Below are 17,564 nucleotides of genomic sequence, written 5' to 3'. Positions count from 1 at the left end.
GATGTGTTCTTGAAGGCAACATATTGTGCTCCAGAATCTCTATGTACTTTTCAGCATTAATTGTGCCATCACAGAAGTGCAAGTTACCTTTGCCAAGGGGACTAACACAACCCCATACCATCACAGACATTGGCTTTTGGACTTGTTGCTGGTAACGGTCTGAATTATTCTTTTCTTCTTTGGTTTGGAGCACATAGCGTCCATTCCTCCCAAAAAATACCTGAAATACTGATTCATCTGACCACAGAACAAGTTTACACTCACTGTGCGATGGTCCAAGGATAAACGTTGATCCCTGCTGGGACGGATTGGAGGACAGAAATCTGAATCCATTACCGGATCCCTCCGAGCCCAGAAAAATCGACTGTGTTTCTGGACACTGTTAACATAGGGCTTCCTTTTGGCTCAGCACAGTTTTCACTGGCGTTTGTGGATGTAACTACATATTGTGGTACTTGTCAAAGGTTTGCCAATGTAGTCCTGAGACCATGTGGTGATATCACTTACAGATGAATGAGTATTCTTGATGCAGTGCCGCCTGATGGATTAGAGATCACGGTTGTTCAGCATCGGCTTGCACCCTTGTCCTTTACGCACTGTAAGTCCTCCAGATTCATTGGATCTTTTAATTATGTTAAGCACTGTGAGGTGAAATATCCAAATGTCTTCCTATCTTTCTTTGAGGAACTTTGCTTTAAATCATTTCAATAATTTTCTCAGCTATTTCTTTGCAAACTGGCGATCCTCAGTCCATCTTTGCTCTTAAAGGACTAGACCTTTCTTGGATGATGCTTTTGTACCAAATCATAATTACAATCACCTGGTGACGTCACCTGTTTCAAATCACGCCATTTTTAACCAATTTACCTGATTACTAGCCCTAAACTGCTCCTGTCCCAACATTTTTTTTTTTTTGGAAGGTGTTGAAGGTCTGATTGACAGTAAAGGATGTGTATTAACAAATTAAATGAAATTGACCAGACAAAACATGAAATATTTTGTGTTCATATTGTCTTTAATGAAATATCATTCATGAAAGTCAACATGAAAATCAACGTAAATTCGTGAGTCACTACTTTCTTTTTTTATTAAACAGTCATTTTGATTTAGGGTGTTGTGGTGACTCACAATGAGATACAAGATTTTAGCATATTATCCTATCATACACTTTTAAACTGACATAAAGAGACTGGCATGTTTAATTTTTCAGTTTTCCAGAACAGTCCAGAACATGGTTGGTTATTTCATTTGTTTGTTAACTTTATTTATTTATTTTTAGCAAATTCCTGTTTAAAGAGTACTGGTAGAAGAGATTTTTTATTTAATCCCTGCTGAAAAATCCAGCTTAAACCAGCCTAGGCTGGTTGGCTGGTTTTAGCTGGTTGACCAGGCTGGTTTTAGAGGGGTTTTGGCCATTTCCAGGCTGGTTTCCAGCCATTTCTAGCCTGGTCTTAGCTGGTCAGGCTGGGAGATGACCAGCTAAAACCAGCTTGACCAGCCTGGCCAAGCTGGGAGTCCAGCCAAAACCAGCTATGTCCAGCTTTAACCAGGCTGGTCAAGCTAGTTTTAGCTGGATTTGGCTGGTCATTTTCCAGCCTGACCAGCTAAGACCAGGCTGGAAATGGCTGAAAACCAGCCTGGAAATGGCCAAAACCCCTATAAAACCAGGCTGGTCACCCAGCTAAAACCAGCCAACCAGCCTAGGCTGGTTTAAGCTGGATTTTTTTCAGCAGGGATGGAATAACACATGTTTTGGATGTTTCTATGATCAACTTTTTAACACAAATGCAATGGATAAACTAAGATTGGTGTAGCAAAACCATTGGCCAGCTTGTGGTTAGGGAAACAATGGTTTTGTTTGTAGTAAAAACATGCCCAGCAAGCATTTTTTAAAGACGTCTAATAGATGTCTAAACACAGTCTTAACATCTAAATGTTTAAACATCGTCTTGGCTTAAACGAGGCTAAATTTGAGCTGTCAGTGAAAATCTAATAGACGTCTAAGAATAAGCCAATACTACAAGTCATCAGATAAACAGAAATGAATGACTACAGTATAAAGTCTGTATAATCTGTATATTTAACTACTATAGTCTAGTTTTGGGCTATTCTTAGATATTCTCCTGCAGCCCAAGTTTAGCCTTGTTTTAGCCAAGCTGCATACGTTTAGATGTCTATTAAACACAAAATTGTTTTCTGGGCAGTAAATTTTGTAAGAGCTCTTTCATCATATGTGTGATATTATGGAGGCACAAACTCTCATACGCAGCTTTGAAATATGGTAAAACGAAAGAGAGATCGTGGTATCGGTGTAATTATGCAACAGAGCAAAGGTTCGTATTCATCTGTGATGACAAAACAGCAAAAACATGCTGCTCCGGCAGACTTTGTTTGTTTTTCCAAAAGTCAGTCGCTAGTTTCGCTGACATCATGCCGGTTGTTAAAGATGCCAAGTGATGACTTCTTTTATTATTGTTATGTGAAGAAAGAAGACTTTTACTAAGAAAATATGAACAAAAAGACTAGGTGGGTTACATAACTTAAATCACAGAGATTATGTAAGTTTATAAAAGACCCACACCAAGAAAGTGTCTTACATGCAAGAAAAGTGCTGGAGTTAGCTATATAATTTTTTTTCTTCTAAAAATAAAAGATATACAAGGATTTTCTTTAAAAATGTACATTTATTGTTGTAAAATTTAGAAATAAAAATATATACGCTACATTTATAGTGAGAACGGTCTAGATTCAAGTCATGACTGTGGTAATTTCCTCTCCACAAACGAATTATTTAAGCATAATGACTTAAATTGACATGACATTAAGACAAAATTGTAAGTCTGAACCCAGCACAACACGAAACTAGGGTAAATGCATAGCATAAAGATATTTTTGAGGTTCTGAAAATAATTTGTAAAATAACCAAACAGCTTACTGTAGAGAGTATCATAATTTCATATTCAGCTATGCAAGACATCCCATCTTGGTGTCCGTATCAATCTAACAAGGATGATATAATGTTTTATTATTGTTCAATGCAGATTTAGTTCTGATGTGCTTATTAAAACATTTGTAAACCGTTATAAAAGTGTATTACGTTTTAAATAAAACCTATATATGATTTAAATGACAGTATATAAAGATTATAATCGGATCATTAAATAGTATTTTGGGGCTGCACAATTATTCATAACATTTATTTAATGTCATCAAATAATTTTTGTTTTTAATATGCCTGCCTCCTCACTCCCTTTCATTCTAATGTACGGGAAAAAACATTAAAGTTTTTCTTTTTTTTTTGTGCATTTTGAGGATTGAAAATCTGTGGTTAACCCATAGCCATAGGCATCTTTTTTTAACCATGTTTGCTTTTTACCACTAGGTGGAGGACTTTGACTTCTAAATGCAAAACGAGCGCTTCAAGCCTGTCCCAATACCAACTCTTGCGGTCATTGCACTTGAATACTCAGGCCAAATACAGGAAACCCACCGTCATTCAAGCGGTCAAGTGGGTGACAAGACCACAAGAGTGTGCAGAAGCAGAACTTCTGATCACTCAACAGGACACACTTATATAATCTAGTGTTGTAAAAAGAAAGAAAGGTATTTATAAAGTTAAATTGATACATTTTTGATTTTCATAACTTATAAAGTAAAAAAATAAAATAAAAAAAATATGATAAAACATAAAATAATAAAATCTCAGAGTAACAAACACCACTGAATTGTGGTACTTCGAGTTATGTGGTAATCAGCATTTACAAAATACACACACTCTGCACCAATAAAATCTGCAACTGTTTACTATAATTAAAAAAAAAAAGATGTCATATTTCACCAGTATGGACCACGCCACACTCTGAGCTAGACTTGTTGTAGGGATGAAAGGAAAGAAAGGGATGGTAAGAGAACAGTGGGATGAAGGGGAAGGGAAGTAAGAGGATAAACGGTGAACGGAGGTAGGTTGATCAGACGTCCTATGGTGATACCCAGAGACTTAGAGTAGGGGTACGTGCCTGCAGATAGCGACTATTGGATGAAAGAACGGGGCATTTACACAGTGGCCACATTCATCTAAATCAGGGGTCACCAATCTCGGTCCTGGAGGGCCGGTGTCCCTACAGGGTTTAGCTCCAACTTACCTCAACAATTGCCTGGATGTTTTAAGCATACAGTAAGACCTTGATTAGGTTGTTCAGGTGTGTTTGATTAGGGTTGGAGCTAAAATCTGCCGGACCAGTTTGGTGATCCCTGATCAATATAAACACACTAAAAAACAACATTAACATTATAGTAGACACTGTAAAAAGCCCATTCCACTAGACTTTTCTGACAGTGACAGGGTATTCGAGTGTCAGAATGTTGTGGGACTGCTGTACAACAGTTATTTATAGGGATTATAGATAGCCAAATTTAGTTTTTATTTTAAAGTATTTTTAAAAAGCATGATGGTAAAACACAAACGCAGTTATGAATATATTAAAACATACGCTTGTTTGTTGTAAAAGTTTGGAATAATGACCAAAAAAAAATAATACTAAATTGTGGATCTCTTTACTTCTGGGTTCAGCTATATTGCCGTTGTGGCTGGTGTATTCTGGGAAATTTTCGTACCCCTTGGTTTCAAGGTTGGTCCTGCAAAAATCTCAGTTTGAAGGACTATCTACGCCTTCCCCTTAGCCCTATGCCTTCAAGCTTAAGAGAATTGGGACACCCCTACCACTTCATGGGAACGCGCAAAACGAGGGGTAGGGTAAGGGTTGTGTTGGGACAACATGACAGAATTGTGTGGTACCCAGAATTTTTTACAACAAAGACAACAACATTCCTGGCTTATTCAAAACCCAGGAAATGTTGAAAAACATAGACCATATGCCTTCAGTGGTTCAATCAGAATATTATAAAGCCAGACAATCATTAGCATGCACATAAAACAAAAATAAGACTTGTGCACTAATGCAGGGGTGTAGCGGACATTTTAAAAGTAGTGGGACAGCTGAATGAGATCCATAATTTTACATTCATATAATATTTAATCACCTGTTTCTAAATGGTCTGTCTCTAAAAGTCAGGAGGACATATCGCCTCCCAGTAATATCTGATAAAATATCTTCAAGATGAACAAATGTCTTCGGGGTTCGCAAAGACATGAGGGTGATCAATTAATAACAATCTTAATTTTTGGTAATCTAAGACTTTAATAAAACAGTTAACACTGAATTGTTAATATTTCTTGATTAATTTGTCCTTTATTTGAGGTAATTGTTTTCTTCATGGCAAAAACCTTTGTGTGATATTTTAGTTTTTTTGTTTTTCCATAAAAAAACATACAATTACTGTTGTGACATCACAACATTAGTCATCCTTTATGCGTCAGTCTTGTTTATAGAAACCGACTGAGCCTCTCTTCTCTCTGTCTGGTCCACAGGATTCACTGCATGTTATACTGAATTTTATTATGGACAGGTTGAAATGTAGGGTTATTGCAGTGTCAGAGCTTGTCTTGATAGAAAGTGCCTTGTTACATTTCCATGGTGGGACTCAATGGCTTGTTTACCAAGTGATAACTGTTTAATCCACAAACACAGGGGCTCCACTTCTTTTTCCACAGGTTTCCAGCTTTATCCATATCAAATCACGAGGTGTCATGTCAACACTGGCACACTGGGCAAACAGATTCCAGTCCTCGAGCGACTAGCTGGCAAATCCTCACCATGTGGCAGGACGTGAGATATGTGTGATCAGCGGGTCAGTGGATCCGACACACGCAAACCCATGCTGAGAGACACAGAAGTGTGTGAGTAAGGATTCAAGGCCCATGGCTTGGCTCATCCTGAACTCTGATTGGAGGGAAAACATGGGGTCGTCACTTCTCTGAGCCTAACAATGTGTCTGATGATGACTCACATGGCAAAGAGTGACGCACTCTCCAGCACACACACATACACACACGTTCAACAAACCTCAGCTCCTGAATTCATCATTCAGAATGACACACAGCTGCCTTCCATAGAGTGTAAGGGACTTCAGACAGTGTCACAATGCTCAACACGTGCTTATATGACTTGTCAAAGAAGAGAAAGCGCCTGCAGTCAGTCTGAAAGATGTCACGCATTATGAATGACTGGTTATTAGCATGTTTTGGTCCACAGCAAAGATAGCAAGTCAATCTGAGTCATAAATATGTGACCATGGACCACAAATCCAGACTTATTTTGCATAGGTATATTCTTAACAATAGCCAAAAATACACTGCATGGGTCAACATGATATTTTTTTTTTGGAAAAAATCAGAATATTAGGTAAAGATCTTGTTCCATAAAGATATGTAGTAAATTTCTTAAAGCAAACCTATTTTACCCCTTTTACAAGATGTAAGACAAGATTTCAGTGTCTCCAGAATATGTCTGTAAAGTTTCAGCTCAAAATACCCATCAGATCATTTATTATATAATGTAGAATCTGCCCATTTTGGTGTCTGAGTACAGTGTACCTGTTTTTGTAGCCTGTACCTTTAATCCAAATGAGCTGTTTCTTCCCACCCACCACTCCAACATGTGTCAGATAAACAGCTGTCAGTGATAGAAACAGACAGGGATAAGCTGAAATAAGGTCAAAAATATCAAGTTTTAACGCTTTAAACTTATAAAATTATATATTGAGGTGCAGCTGACCACAGAGACTTGTAACATGTTATAATTCTAGTTTCTTTGCAAAAAAGTGTTCTGTGGACTTGTGTATACATGTTATTATAGAAACAAGGCACCTGTCAGTCAATCAAAACCTCAAAATCACTGGGATTTGGAACCTATTTTAACGTCAGGAAATAAAATAAAAAAAGACTTGTTTAAATCTCTCCAATATGACAGTGGACACACTACACCTACACACAGTTCTGTTCAAACAGCTTACAAAAGTAGATTTTCATCTTAGGGGCTTTTAAATGTAAATATATAAAAAACAAAAATTTTGAATAGTAATATGTATTACTAAGAACTTCATCCGGACAAATTTAAAGGTAATATTTGTTTGAAACATCACTGTAAAAATGCTGGGTTCCACACAATCTATTTGTGTTGGAACAACATGAAGGAATTAAGTGAACCTATTAGTTTTTACAAATCTGAGTGAAATTAACACAAATCACTTAAGTTGTCCCCCCAAAAAACTCAAGAATTGTGTTTTTTCAGCTTATTATAGTTTGAACAAGCAATAAAAGTTTTTCTTTTTTTTTTTTTCTTATTGCAGATTTTCACATACATTTCAGAAAATATTGCTCTATCCCGGTGCCCAAACCTTTTTTGTATAAAGGGACAAAAACCAAATCTCATTGATAGCCGTGGGCCAAAGATAAATATACCAAACTATTTGACATTAAAGTTGCCATGGGTAATTCCTAATTCATATGATCTTTTTCATAATATTAAAAAGTAAAAACAACTTTACTTTGAATATATTAATATTTTACATATTTGGAGTTCAATGCTGAATACAATAGTCAAGCAGAATCTGGCTTTTTTATTCACCAAAGTCTCTGCATTGACCTCAATCCATTGTGTGTACATTTTAAACTAAATCTAATTAATTTACACTAAATTTAATTTCAGATAGCTTTTTTGTAGCTTAACAATAAAACAAACAAATCAACGCATACATTAAATTTGAAATGACAATCTCTAAACCATTCGCAGATGAGATGGGGGACCAAATTAAAAGTTACAATCGATCAACTTTGGCCCATGGGCCTTAGTTTGGGCATCTCTGCTCCATCCTAACAAATGGAAAGCTGATTGATTTAGCTTTGAGATTGACATTTCCAAAAATTTACATTCTGACTGGTTTTGTGATCCAGGGTCACATACAGTCTGTAAAATAACTAATTACCAATACACTTTGATATTCCCTGTTGAAAATGGCTATAATGGCTAAACTGGAAATTATGTTGGTTGTTTTTTCTGCATAGATTTGTAATCGAATGTAAAAACTTAAGTTTGTATCTAAAATTTTAACTACAATCTACTGGTAATACACTGATTGGTATTTGCTGTTCATTTGTAGCGTAATGTACAGTTTGCTGCACCTTGTTATTGTTTTTAGCTAAAGAGGCTAATGAGACAAGGCTTGGACATTCACAGAAAACAGTATACTTTTGCAAAGCAAAATAAGCTGGATAAAATACACCAGTTTACCTGTGCTAAAGGTATTTCAAGTCTGTTTCCAGTAATGTGTTACTCTTCACATCCACATGTAGGAGGCGCTAGGATCCTTTTCTTTCCTGGGCTAATAGCAAAAAGGCAAAATGACTGTGGTTTGCCGCTGCTGGTATCTTCAGTGTCTTGATCCGCGGGGGAAAACAGCTATTAATGTCATTCCTTAGTTTTCTAAATAGAAAACACGCATAGGTCCTGACATATTTTATGGAAAGACCCAAATAAAACCATGTGTTTGTTTTTAAGCATTATCACTGTGTACATTTGTGGACAACCATTAGATATGACCTTGGCAGATGTCAGTGTTAGGTGATAAAATACTGCACACTCAAGAGATGTGATCTGCAACTGTATGATATTTACACTAACAATTCAGTAATATTTCATGATATTCTTAAAACCCTTATGTTGTTTCAACAAACTGAAAATAAAAGCAAAAAAATAAAATAAAATGACAGTTCAGATTTTTAAGGATGTCTTCCAAATTGGCAGATTTGGTTTGATTAAAACTTTATGTGGGGTGACAGTGGCTCAGTGGTTAGCACTGTTGCCTCACAGCAAGAAGGTCGATAATTTGAGTCCTGGCTGGGTCAGCTAGCATTTCTGTGTGGAGTTTGCATGTTCTCCCTGTGTTCGCGTGGGTTTCTTCTGGGTGCTCTAGTTTCCCCCATAGTCCAAAGACATGCGCTATAGGTAAATTGAATAAACTAAATTGTCTGTAGTGTATGTGTGTGAATGAGAGTGTATGGATGTTTCCCAGTACTGGGTTACAGCTGGAAGGGCATCCACTGTGTAAAATATGCTGGATAAGTTGGCGGTTCATTCCGCTGTGGCGACCCCTGAAGAATAAAGGGACTAAGCAGAAGGAAAATTAATGAATAAAACTTGATGTAATTACTTAAAACAAGTGTGTGTACAAAGCAAGTGGACAGAGATTAGTGAAAGTCTCGATGGTATTTATTTTATTAATCCAAACTGTTTACAAACTCTAAATGTAAAAGGTATCAATCAGAAAATGCCTTGCAAGGGGAACCAACAACAACTGCTCGATGAGGGTACATTGACAAAATACTATAAATATGTACAGTACAAATAAAGTATAACAACAAAGTTAAATGTGTTATCAGTGGATTGTGGTTAAAAATGTTTGATACAAATGACGCAGACTGCAGATTTTAACGTAAATGTTATATTCGCATATCAACAACTGCTCGATCACTATAACTGTATCTGACAGAACATTAACAAAATACTGTAATTAATTTTCACTTTTTATAGATTTACACATCACACACACTGTAAACAACACCTTCATGTTGTCTCGAAACAAATTAAGTTAATTACAAAACTAAGTGGATTAAACATAAAACAATTAAGTTGTCCTCAAAAAAACTTAACAATTGTGTTGTTTCAACTCATTTTAAACAAGTAGTTTAACCAGGCAGCAAAAGTCACTTTTTGGGTGCATGTCATTCAATCATTCTTGTATTTTGTTTTTACTATTGTGCCCTTAAAAAGGTTTACATAGGTCCCCAGAGAACTAAATTGTCAAAGTTGAGAACTAAAAGCATCAGAAAAGTATCATATTAATGTTTTTGTAAACTTTCACTCCTTCACCAGCATCAGTCATGATAATAACTACCAAGAATTCTTTTTAATTCATTTTCTTTCCATTTATTAATCCGGGGTCGCCACAGCCGACTGAACCGCCAACTTATCCAGCATATGTTTTACACAGCAGACACACCTTCCATACATACTATGGACAATTTAGCTTACCCAGTTCACCTATACCGCATGCCTTTGGACTGTGGGGGAAACCAAAGCACCCGGGGGAAACTCACACGAACGCGGGGAGAACATGCAAACTCCAAACAGAAATGCCAACCGACCCATCTGAGGCTCGAACCAGCGACCTTCTTGCTGTGAGGTGACAGCTCTACCTACTGTGCCACCACATCACCCGAAAATTCTTTTTGAAGGATTTTAACCATTTAGATTAGACTTTGTTAATCAAGCCATTGATTTGATGGTTTTGTGCAGTGTCACATAAAAAAACAAAAGCAGGGTAAAGTGATTATTTTTCCCACTTGTCAAATTTAGAACAATGTCAAACAATATTACAAATTTATACATTAAGCTGGTAACAATTTTGAAGACGTATCAACAAAAACAGAAGCTTGTCAACAAAGAGTGTATAACCTTTTGCTTAAATGATACTGGAATGATACTGGGGCCATTTTAATGGGTTTTAATTGTGACCTTTTTTGTCCTGAAGGTCCTGAGTATAACTATTGTGTTTGTGTAAAAAAGATTTATGAAAAGTAAATGGGAATGAAACATAAACACTTTGTTGTAGTTTTTGTTTAAAAAATTGTATTGTTGGCATTAAAAACAGGTAATATTATTACAAAAGATCAAATTAAAAAGAAAAAAGTCCATAAGAATGGAGAAGAGAGTTCAAGAGATTCACTAATTTTACTTCAGCTTAGTCCCTTATTTATCAGGGGTCGCCAAAGCGAACCACCAACTATTCCGGCATATGTTTTACATAGTGAATGCCCTTCCAGCCACAACCCAGTACTGGGATAAGTTTAAGGGATTTCTCCCAAAAGTTAAAATTCTGTCACCACCCATCACTTACTCCAAACCAACAGAATAAAGAAACTCTGAAAGGTTACAAATCACTTGTGGATAAATAAAAAGAAAGTAAAATTTATCATTTTTAGTGACCTATCCCTTTAGTTTTTTTTCTGGGAATTTTTATTAAAAAGTTGCTCCTTAAATCACTCACACTGTAAAAAGTGCACGGTTCCATACAATTTGTTCAAGTTTAACGAATTTATGTGGATTGAATATAAAAAGTTAAGTTGTCCAAATGAAATCTCAAGAATTGTTTTGTCCGATTATTTTAATCAAGTAATTTAAACGAGCAAAAAAAAATATTTGAGTGCAGTAGTTTTCACACAAACGTTAAAAAGCCAAATATATGAGGCATATGTTATAATTATATGACTGTATTAAAATTTTTGATAGATTTTAAATTTAATTATTTATTTATATCTATTTCTAATTTAGTCAGACTTGGCATTTCATAGATATTGGGATACAGTTTACTGGGGGTTAAATGTGTTCCTCCTATTAGAGGTTTTATAAAAGTGGCTCACCTATAAATTTAGCAGATAACAATAATAATATGTACTATCAATACGCATTTTTCTAACATAATCACTAATTCGGACTGTGTGTTTAAATGCAATAATGCCCTAAGACGCTTATGCCAAGTAATGTCAATCACAATTTAGCTCTGCGAAATACCAGCAGCATAAGCGCATAGGAAGATGTTTATCTCACTGCCAACGTGCGAGACGTGATTCAAGACCAGCGTCAACTCAGACTAAAACACGGTAACTCGTTTTTATACCGCCCGACATCACCTCTAAACGCTTTTAATGTGGAACTCGTGTGAAACAGCGAACGTCTGGATTGCGTCGCAACCTTCCCTCGCAAAACCACATCGTACAACTTTGAAATCCAAACTGTGTTCAAGACTTATTTTTCCAAACTAAGCTGAGAAGCACGAGTGGACGGTTTCAAGCTCCCCACTGTGTGAATTGATTCTACTATGGGTCTGCCTGAAACAGGGCTTCAGAAGACGGGGGAAAACGGAGATTTTATTTATGTTTACACGTTCAGTTGGTCGTAACATATCCGATAAAATCTTGTATTTATCATTAGATTAGTGTTTTAATGTGCTCACGTGTGCAATCATACACATTTTAAGAACTTTATAGTTTTATTAATGGCATTTAGAAACTCATTCGTCCCTGCTTGAAAAAGTGGAACATTCCACAATTTATTCCAGGGAAAGACTGACAGTTTTTTGGGTCATGAAGCAGCTGTTCAAGTCAGCGTCTCACCCTCCCGCCGCAGGAATAAGAAATTAGCACATTTGAAATTAGATAACCAAGATTTAAACTTACGGAGTGTAAATAAACATATATATTTTTAATGTGAAACATAGAGAATAGTATTAATAGCAATACGAGTAATAATAACAATAATATTAATACGATATTTTATTTATGCAAAACGTTATTTATTTATGCTTCACAAACTCTCAATATCCCAAACGCACAATATTGATCATTGTTAAACTCTTTGACTCATATTAATAAGCTAGCATGAATACTAAAATCATTTTAAAGCACCATATAGTTTCTGTAATGCCTTGGCAGTCATAAAACCCAAGTGTTTATTATTATTCTATGGACAAAGCTGTTAGGTCATTGATGATGCAGTGACCACTGCTGAAAGTCTCCGCTGAAATGACCATGTACACGCCACCTCTTATGCCAATCATTTCTCATCAATTATTCAGATGGGAATGACTTCCGCTTGCAAGATTACAGTTCTTTTGCCTCTGGGATTTGCAGTGAGTACCAACCACAAGTTATGCATATTTCAGTTAAGATGATGATGACACAGTTTTATGCATATTAGTGTATCTATGCAGTTAGGACTTGGCGGTGAGATCTGCAAGGCACTGTTGCACGCTGATACAGTACTGTAGAGTTTGGCATGAATGAATAGTGAATGTAAATGGTGTATGACAAAGATGTACATTAATGTAGGAATAACTTGATGCAGTCTGTATTGACATGAAAATTAATGCTAAAAACTGAGGGAATTTGTTTGACATTATATATACAGCAGTGATACGGGTCACAGTGAAACGAATACTAAATAAATGAGGAGTCCTGCTTAATTCTCTCTCGCTCTCACTCCCTGCCACTGTCTCTGCATGAGAACAGCTGCAGATGCCCACTCTGCGTAAGTGGATAAAAACTATAATGCAATCCCTAGAGACACAAGGACATTGGTCAATTGGAGTTAGTTTAGATAAAGATTTAACCTGGATAATCACTGCTGCTGTCCCTGTTGATGTCTTCTCCACTGCTTTCTCTCTCTGCTGTTTACAAGTGACCAGTTTAGTTAGCTGTGCTGTTAGCGTGCTTTATTTAAGTGTGAATGATGTTATCTGAATATTGGTGCATACCAAACTAGTGGGCCAAACTAGACTAGTCAAAAGAAGACCCAAAGATGACCAAAAAAACATGTAAAAAAAAAGCTAATTGATTTTATGCCAATTGACTACCCTGATTAGATCAAATTCACATCTAGCATTAGCATCAAAATACATTTTTGACGTGCTTTTTGACACCAATGTTAGATGTCAGTTTGATGTCGTTTTGACACAAAGGTCGTTTACATACATTGTAGGGATACAAAATCCAGTGCAAATTTGTAATCAAAGATTGAAAATATTTATATATTTCATATTATATTAGACTATAAAGTTCTTCTTATATTAAAATTCTTTTTCTGTCATTATTTCGGTAATCTACGGTTTTAGCATCAATTGGTGGATGTGAAATGAGGGTCAAGGTTTTAACACCAAATAAATTAGCATTTTTCATAAGTTTATTGGGGCAGCACGGTGGCTCAGTGGTTAGCACTGTTGCCTTACAGCAAGACGGTCACTGGTTTGAGTTCCGGCTTGGCCAGTTGGCATTTCTTTGTGGAGTCTGCATTTTCTCCATGTGTTTGTGTGGTCTTCCTCCAGGTGCTCCGGTTTCCACCTATACTACAAAGACATACAGTATAGGTGAATTGGATCAACTAAATTGGCCATATGAGTGTATATGTGAATGCGAGAGTGTTTCCTACAGGGTTGCAGCTGGAAGGGCATTCGCTGTGTAAAACATATGCCTTGATAGTGAGCGGTTCATTCCACTGTGGTGACCCCTGATAGATAAGGGATTAAGCCGAAGGAAAATGAATGAATGATATGTTTATTGTCATGATTGATGCCAATTTAATGCCAAGGTGCCCCTGGAAAGTCTCTATCCATTTACAAACAACCTTAGTTGTGGTTTGACTACAATATGAATGCAACACATGGACCAAAGACACATAACTCACATAACATTTTTTGTTTAAAAGAAGACTAATAGATATCTAAACATCAATATCTTGGCTAAAAGGCTAAATTTGGGCTGTCAGTGAAAATCTATTAATGTTCAAGAATATCCTAAAACTAGAGTATGATGATTAACGTTTAGATGCTATTACAGGTCTATTAAACAGAAAACTTCTTGGTCGGTGGGTATTGTCATAATGTGCAACCATATACAGTACACGGGATTTCTGATCTTAGTTGCTTTGTTGCCTGTTAAAGTTCAAACAGGTGTCGAAACGTGTCAATAGCTGTTTCCATCCACCTATCATTATATAGCTAGGAACACTTTCCAAAATGCATTATAAATTGAATGGCATCTGCACTTTTTTTTTGTTCCCATAGGTTTTCATAATCCTGGACCAGGCCGTATCCTGAGCAGCTGCTGTAGGGGTCATGGAGGATTTAAGAGCATGATACTGATTCCTGCAAGGCCCCAATGACAGATGAGTCTTCGCACTGATCCTAAAGAGCCAGCCTGTACACCAGCCAGTAACCTCTTCTCCTGCAGCTTCTCCACAATGGACGTTCAGCTTTGTAATTATAAAAATGTGTGTGACTGGTCAAACCAGCAGGCTGAGCACACTATAAAACATCCGAAATGTTGTTTTGGTTGTTCTAAAATGCTGTAACTATTCCAGCATTAGTGTTATTATATTATCAATTACCTCCAGAATTGTGTCAAACTTCAAACGCCACCACTTGTTCATTGCATGTCAGCATTGTCTTGTGAGGCGCAAGTCATTTATTAAATGAAGTAAAGATTCATGCAGCTTGATCATACTGCAGCAAATTCTGTTTTTACTTTTCATATTTGGTGCCATTAATCAGGAAGTGACAATTTTGTTCTCTTTGGGTGCTTTCACACCTGCCTAATTTAGTTTGGTTGAATCGCACTAGAGTTAGTTTTCCCTCTTGGTGCGATTTGTTTGAGCAGGTGTGAATGTAGCAATTGTACTCGAGTGCACACCAAAAACGGACGAAAAAAGCGTACCAAGACCTCCTTCAAGAGGTGGTCTCGGTACGCTTTCAAACGAACCCTGGAGCAGTTCGTTTGTGGTGAGAATATGATTCGAATTAAAATAGACCAAACTGCAAAAAGTACTGTGCCTTTTGGACTAATCCAGCTGCCGTAGGCCAATGCGCTCTGCATTATGAAATGTGACAGTGCTTTGCCAACAATTTTAAACAGAGAGAGAGGGGGAAACTTGATGAATTGTTGGTAATATTTCCGGAAGATGACCATATCACAGTTTAGTTAAATTAATTCACGTCTCCTCCTGAAGTGACGTGCGATGCACCTTCGCAATTTGCAATGCATTAAAACATTGTTTTCCAGCCGCACTTTATTCTCGAAATGTATAGTTTGCCTAAAGTGATGTATACAAACTATATAGTAGAGGGAGTATGAGCAGGGATACAATCAGTCAGTGCAGTCATCCCTCTATAGTCAAAAGGGACATTTTGTGTCTAACGGTTTGTTTAATTGCAGGAGTTCCATTGGCATTTTCCTGCACGTGAATTCTGAACAATAAAATTGCAATGTTAGAAAATATGTTTAACAACATCTGGCCAATAAGTGATGTGGATTTTGTCAGATGACTGCATTTTGGTTCGGATCAAAGCAATCAGTGTGGTGTGAAAACGACCCAAAGATGGCAGAAAATGCTACAATGTATTATTTTCTTGCCCTTGATCCGGACCAAATGATGCAAACTGCAGATGTGAAAGCACCCTTTGACTCGTTGGATGGAAGCGCTTATTTATTCGCACGTCTTTTATGCGATAATCCAATAATGTGCATAGATGTTATTGCCATTTTTTGATGGAAACATGTATACTGTATAGCAGATATTAATTTACGCATATTTTTAATTTAGTATTTTTAAGTTTGGACTTTATAATGCTAGTGTGAACGCCAACTGAATCAGGACCAAATGTGTCAATTTTATTGTTGATGCAGACCAGACAGACCAAGAGAACTCTACTGAACACACCCTTAGTTTATCTAATTTCTCTCTTTTGGTTTTGACTAGCTCTGCTTCAAGACTCAAAGCAGTAGGCCACCGCTTGATTATCAACAATACTGATTGAATTTGACATTTGAATCAAATCACATCAAAATGACCTTGACTAATTTATACCCACCTTGGTCATTTCCCGGATAGATATGCGTGCGTCTAAACACGTCGACACAATGGTAGCCATTAACACTAACATCTCCCTGAGTATGTGCAAGCCTGCTCTGTTAGACAGTGAGGGGTGCGGGGTCCCGCAAGGCCCTAATAGGGATCATATGTGGAGTCAGCATGTAGACAGAATCCAAGACCTCTGGCCGCGCAGAAAAAAACCCTGTCAGCAGCGGATCCCGGCCAGCCAAACGGCTAAAAGGCTGAGATTTGATTTGATGACTTTGCACCTCTACCTCCTCTTTGCACTTAATCTTTTTTTTTTCTCCTCTGTTGTCTAACCTGTGGTGCCGAGGTGGTCGAAGATGAGCTGTCTGCTGCAGGGTCCTAATCTAATATAATTATGGCTTCTCACCAAATCATCCCAGTGGAATCATCTGCAGTCTTTGGTTTCTCTGTGTAACAGCAAGTGAGATACAGTAATGTTGAGTTCACGGACGACGAGGCTGCTAAGAAGAGACAGAATTGGTTTTGAATGTCCAAATTATGTGTCCTGGCTACATAGAGACAACACACTCAAGGCGCGACACGAGGTCCGGCTTCAGATATTCTTTTAAAACTATTGTACTAATGTGCTCTTTTTGAAATAGTTTGCAATTGTTTGCTTTTGATTGTCTGCTATATTTAAAGCATCACAACTACAACAACAGTTTGTGTTATGTTAATAGACAAAAAATAAAGACATTGTCTTCAGCAGCATCTTTGTTTTGTTGCGTAATTCAGTGCTCTGCAAAGGCTGTTCTCACAAATAATTCTGTGGGCTTAATTATATCATGAGACTGCGAAAGATGCACTTAGTATTTTAAACACTTATCACGTGAGATAAATCTAGCCTAATCAAAGCCTTTTCACTGAGGAGATCATCTTATGTAAGCACATTTTGAAACGTCCAAAATATTTGCCTTTAATAATTACGTTCAATGCCTTTTAGTAAGTAAATCATTCAGCACATTTAAATGAGAAATACCTGTTCAGAAATATTTCCGTTGTCAGCACAGTTACATATATACACTCACCTGCCACTTTATTAGGTACACCTTATTAATACTGGGCTGGACCCCCTTTTGCCTTCAGAACTGCCTTAATCCATGGTGGCATAGATTCAACAAGGTACTGGAAATATTCCTCAGAGATTTTGGTCTCTTT

General features: G+C 36.9%; 1 long non-coding RNA gene across 1 annotated transcript; it reads left to right on the top strand.

Moving 5' to 3' along the window:
• Positions 1 to 12,100: 12,100 nt before the first annotated feature.
• LOC141378655 (uncharacterized) lies at positions 12,101 to 17,117 on the top strand. The gene is made up of 2 exons (XR_012393574.1): positions 12,101 to 12,645; positions 14,575 to 17,117. It is a non-coding gene; the product is annotated as an uncharacterized lncRNA (long non-coding RNA).
• Positions 17,118 to 17,564: the final 447 nt, after the last annotated feature.

Source organism: Danio rerio, chromosome 2 (genome assembly GCF_049306965.1).
Source record: "Danio rerio strain Tuebingen ecotype United States chromosome 2, GRCz12tu, whole genome shotgun sequence".
NCBI classification, from domain to species: Eukaryota; Metazoa; Chordata; class Actinopteri; order Cypriniformes; family Danionidae; genus Danio; species Danio rerio.
The sequence above is the reverse complement of the archived record's forward strand: the minus strand, read 5'-3'. Positions and strand labels throughout refer to the sequence as shown.